Below are 6,160 nucleotides of genomic sequence, written 5' to 3'. Positions count from 1 at the left end.
TACTGCTGCCCCGATCGCTAGCACCGTACTGCTGCCCCGATCGCTAGCACCGTACTGCTAGATAACCTGCGTCCGCTGCCTCGTCCGCCGCATCGCCTGTTGCTGCCTGCTGGCAATATACTGCCACCCGAATATAATGTTAGATAAGGGCCCTTAGGACCCTCCCTGGTAACCGAACGCTCTCGCCTTAGCAATTAAGCCTAAACCGACCCTGTTTTATGCCAATATGCCTGCAAAAACACCTGTTTCTGCCCCCTTTTTCTGCCTAAAAATAGGGGCAATTTTTTAGGGGACCTAGGGTAGCTAAAAGGGCGCCGTAGATGGCGTCCTAGAGCGCTGCGAGATAAGTATAATAAATTAAGCAGATATACGCGTTTCTAGTCCGAACAGAAACTGCAATATAAACTAGATATTAGAGCTTAGCTATACTAGAAGTTAATAAGCTAGCTAGAAGTAATAAAGTAAGGAAGCTTTTATAAAAATATTTTCTATATAAAGGGCTTCTGCAGAGGCTAAAGCTAGAGCCTAAAGCGGAATTTTATAGAAATTTTTTTTCTCCTATTTTCTATTACCTGTCCTTTCTATCTTGCTTTACTTATATTTAAGAGGGGGGTACTATTATAGTATTAATTATAGCCTCCCTCTAAATATTAATCCTCTAACACCTTATTCCTGTATATATACGCACGCGTGCACTATACGCCTACTACCTAATTCCTAATTCTATTAGGGCCACGCGCTATATATAAGCCCCTTTTCTCGTCTTATATATAGCCTAGCTCCTGTCCCTAATTTAACTCGGTATTTTAATATTTTATAACTAACTATAGTAATAGTATATAGTTATCCTTCTTTAAATCTAATACTTATCTATTTCGCGTTTAAATACCTAATATATTATTACTATAACAGCTAAACACGTTATTATATAGGGAATTAAGACGTTATATAAGGAATAGGAAATCAAAAGCGCCGGCGAAGAAGATATGCCGGCAGAATATATATATAGTATAAGCTCGCAAGCTCTATATAAGATTAGGTAACAACGCTATATAGAACCTAATATAGCGCTAGATATCTATCTGCTTAAAGTAGAAATATTAACCTAATTAGCCCGATAACCCGATTATAAAATCTTCACTATTACTATTACTAATATTAATAAGGCCTTAGCTAAAAAGAAGTATACTAACCTAGCAATAAAGGTCCCTATAGAATACCACCCGTTTTTAAAGAACTTCTCCTGCTAAGAGGCTAATAAGCTGCCTAATTACTGTATATATAATTATAAAATTGTCCTAAAAAAAGGAAAGTAACCTAGATTTAGCCTGCTATATAGTATATCCTAGAATAAACTAAAGGTGCTCTAAAAGTACCTTAATAACAACCTTATAAAAGGGTTTATTCGCGCTAGCTTATTACCTATTGCCTTTTCTATTATCTTTATTAGGAAACTAGAAAAAGGTTTATAATTCTGCGTTAACTACTAAGCGCTAAACGCTATAACTATTAAAAACTATTATCCGATTCCTCTAATTTAAAAGACTTTAGCCTAACTTAGTAAGGCTAAGTACTATACTAAGCTTAATATTATCTCGGCGTTTAATTGCTTATAGATTATAAAAGGAGATAAATAGCTAATAGCCTTCCGGACACGATATAGCCTATTTAAATACCTAGTTATGCCCTTTAGACTAGCTAACGCCTTTAGTATATTCTAGTACTATATAAATAATATACTCCGCCTATACCTAAATATATTCTATACCGCGTATATTAATAATATCCTAATATATAGTAAAAGCTTTAAAAAACACCAGTACTATATAAGGCTAGTTCTTAAGGCCTTAGAAAATACAGGACTATAACTTAATATTAATAAATGCGAATTCTACTAGAGCAGTATTATATACCTAGGGTATATAATAATAACTAGCGGAATTAGTGTAGACCTAAATAAGATTAATAATATCTATAACTAGAAGACCTTTTATAATATAAAAAACGTACAGGCCTTTATAGAATTCGCCAACTTCTACTAATAATTTATTAATAATTTCTCTAGGTTAGCTGCACCTTTAATTACCCTTATAAAAAAGGGCGTGTAATTCTAATTTAATAATACCTGTAAGAAAGCATTTAAACGCCTTAAAATAGCTTTTATAACTGCCCTAATCCTCCGCTACTTTAACCCGGATCTACTAATAACTTTTAAAGCCGACTTATCTAACTATATAAACGCCGGAATCCTATTATAGATAGATAAATATAGAGTTCTATAACCTATAGCCTACTTTTCTAAGCGGCTAAACCTAGCTAAAAACAACTATAAGATTTATAATAAGGAACTCCTAGCAATTGTCTAATATTTTAAATAATAGCGCTCTAAGCTAGAAAGTGCTATACTTCTAATTTAGGTTCTTAGTAATTATAAAAACCTGCAGTACTTTACTACTATAAAATAGCTTAGCTACCGGCAAGCCTATTAGGCAGAGTACCTGTCCCGCTTTAACTTTATAATTATATATTAACCTAGTAAGTTCGGAGAAAAGCTAGATACTTTAACCTGCTATACACAGGATATACCCGTATAGGAAGAAGCCCGAGCGGCCCGAAACTAGACCTTATTACGCCCTAAGTTATTTACCGAGTTAAACCTTATAGAAACTAATCGCATAATTTAAGAAATTATTAAGGAAAAGTACCTAAATAATAAATTTATATAAGAAGTCCTGGAGCTAATATAATCTAGAACCCGATATTTAAAGAAGATTACCTTAAGTAAATATAAAGTCCGTAATAATAAACTATTTTACTATAATTACCTTATAATTCCTAACTATAATAAACTAAAGATTAAGCTCCTTTAGTATATATATAATTTACCTATAGGCGGCTATCTAGGGCGCGGAAAAACCCTTAAAATCCTCTAGAAAGAATACTACTAGCCCTAGATATTTAAAATAATCCGCTAATATATAGCCTGTTATTACACCTATTACTATATAAAGGCTTTAAAAGAAAAGTATAACAGCTTCCTAAAGCTACTACCGGTTCTATTATGCTGCTAGTAAGACGTTTTAGTTAATTTTATTATAGATCTACCTAAATCTAAAAGCTGCACTAATATTATAGTTATAGTAAATCGTCTAAATAAGTATTAATATATTATTCCTTATAAAATAATTACAGCTTAAGCTACTGCTAACCTGTTCTACCGGTATATTTAGGTGCACTACGGCCTTCCTAATACATGCGTTTCTAACCGAGGATTATAGTTTATTTCTATATTTTAGGATAAACTATATAAATAACTATAAATTAAAGCCCGACTATTATTAGCCTTCCACCCCGAAATAGATAGCTAGATAGAGAAGGCAAATTCTATACTAGAATAAGTCCTCTAGGCCTATATAAATTACTAGCAAGATAACTAGGTAACCTAGCTGCCGTCGGCTTAATTTAAAGTAAATAATATAAAATCTAAATTAACTATAGTAATACTATTTATTGCTATTATAGAATAGAACCCTTAAATAGGCTTTAAACCCTCTATAGGAATACAGCGCCTTTTCTATTAAACGCTATAAGCCCGCGAGGCTAACTAGATAATTAATAAAATAACTAATATTAAATAATTTATCTATAAAAAGATAACTTAGGCATAAGCAATATAGGAAAAGTTCGCTAACCGTCGGCGCACCGGTGCACCGTTCTACCGCATTAGCGATAAAGTCTAGCTAAACGCCCAAAATATCCGTACGAAATAAAAGTCTAAAAAGCTTAACTAGAAGAACCTTAGAAAGTTTCTAATTATATAAGTGGTTTTACTATATACCTATTAATTAGGCCTACCTAATATAATAAAAATCTACCCTATCTTCTATATCTCCCTTCTACGGCCTACCGCCCCGTTCTTAGATTACCTTTCTAGCTAAGAAAACTTTTCTTTTAAACCTATTAAGGTTAATAGCGAACCGGAGTACTATATTAACTGTATTAAAAACCTTTGCTTTAACTAACGCCGGAAGCAATATAAATACCTTATTAAATAGACTAGCTATAATAAGTTATTCTAGGAGCCTGCTTTAGAGCTTAAAGATATAATAGCTACCGCTAATTATTATCGCCGGCACCCTAATATATAATTATATAATTATAAGGGCCCTGTATAAAAGGCTTCTACTAACTACCCTAGGGCTATATAACACGACTTTAACGCCTAAAAAACTTAGGTTTAGGAAAAAGGTACTATTATAGTAACTACCTATAATACCTTACTTACTATAATTCGCCGATTATATATTTAGTCTAGCTCCTAGTTTAGATTATATCCTAAAATATAGCCTAGATTACGTAACCTAGTTTAGGTTATAGTCTAGGTTATAAACTAGATTATATTAGAATATATCTACAGGTTTATATAGGTAATAAGCCTGGCAATAAAAAAAGCGGAAGAGTAGCCGTTAGTTATTATAATTAATTCCAACGCGGTGCTTATACAGCTATAGCTATCCTAGTATTAGGTTATATTTTCCAATTTCTAGTATATAGAAACGGATCGGTTTTATATAGTTTAGGTAGCAGAGGGTTACGCGTATAAAGTGCGTAATTTTTCCTTTTTTTAGTTATTTTCTGTTAAATCTAGTTAGGCGTAAAATAATTAGTAGCAGTTTAAAATAAAGGTTCTATACGCGCGCTAGAGATCTGTAAATATAACCTATACCTATAGCTCTGCTATTAATTAGGGCTTAGGTATCTAGTTATATAGAACCTTACTGCAGGAAAAATAGGGTAAAAATCTATTATTTCTAGGAGTTAGCTATAGGTTTTTTAAACAGGTTTATAGAAATCTAGGGTTAGAATAGTCCCGGGGGGCGACTTAAGCCCGGAACCGGGCTTTTAACAGCTTTTTTATATAGGACTAGCATTTTTCTTTAGAATAAGAGCTAAAAAATAAGTTTATAGATATAGATTATTACAGTCTCGGGCGGCAGAATTGCCCTAGCTAGCTCGGGCAGGTAGGTAGAAGTAATAACTAAATTTACTACGTGTTCTATAATATATAGCAGGCAGGCGGGTTAAATAATAAGATATAGCTTAAGAAGCTATAAGAAGACAGGGCGGCGGTCGGCAGGTATACTCCTGCTAAGGCTCGCATAGGCCCTTATAATAAGGCCTCTCGCCGGGTCCTAATATTACGTGTTACGCTATATAGTAAGCTTTACCGTTTAAGCCGTAATATAGATAAACAGCGGATAGGTAAAAATTAAAAAGAACTTATAGCTTATATATATATATAAGAGCTTATAGGCCTATTTAGGCTAAAGAATTAAACTTATAGCAGCGGTATAAAGTAGTTGCAGGAGATATAGCTATACTTATAGTACTTATAGCAAAGCCCTTTTCGGCGGCATTCCTCTTATTTAGCAGATCTAACCGGGGTATAATTAGATGCGTTAATTTCTATCGCGTTTAGGTTCTTTTAAGTTAGGGCTTAATATTAGGAAAAGCAGTTAGTTAAAAAGAATTAAAGATTATTATTATATACTAAAATAAGGTTAGCGTAGCTATTTAAGTTGTCCGGGATAGCAACGCTAACTATAGCTTAACAAAGTTTATTAGAAAGCGAATACCGGAGTTAGGTTATTAGGCCAATTTTATTTAAACCTGTGTTAGCCGCAAAGCGTCGGAATTTAGCAAAGTATAATATAAAACTCTGCTTTCCTTATTTTAATAAATATAACCTGCTTAGAGCTGTAAGTTTTTTATTTAAGTTGCTATATATAGCCTATAGGAATTAGATAAGTAGCTTAATAGTATATAAATTTTAATTTATTAAGGGAGCTACTAATATTAACAGGTTGCGTTTAAGTTAAAAATAGGTATAGAGTAACCGGGCTTATTTAGTAGAATATTAGTCTATATTCTATTCTAGTTTATACTAGAGTTTCTAGATAAAAATAGGGAGGTTTTTACAGCATCTATTAAATATTAGAGGGTTAGGTAGGCGGTCAGATTTTATAGTACACGCGTTAGGACGCGTTGGAGAGGTATTAAAGGAAGAAGGGGGCGTAACCTTAATAGTTAGGGTCCGTATATAGTTTATAGAAGCAACAGGCTTTAAGCTATTATTTAATTCGTAAACGGTGTTCTCTAT

The sequence above is a fragment of the Mytilinidion resinicola genome (assembly GCF_010093595.1).
Source record: "Mytilinidion resinicola strain CBS 304.34 unplaced genomic scaffold BDZ99scaffold_17, whole genome shotgun sequence".
Classification (NCBI taxonomy): domain Eukaryota; kingdom Fungi; phylum Ascomycota; class Dothideomycetes; order Mytilinidiales; family Mytilinidiaceae; genus Mytilinidion; species Mytilinidion resinicola.
The sequence above is the reverse complement of the archived record's forward strand: the minus strand, read 5'-3'. Positions refer to the sequence as shown.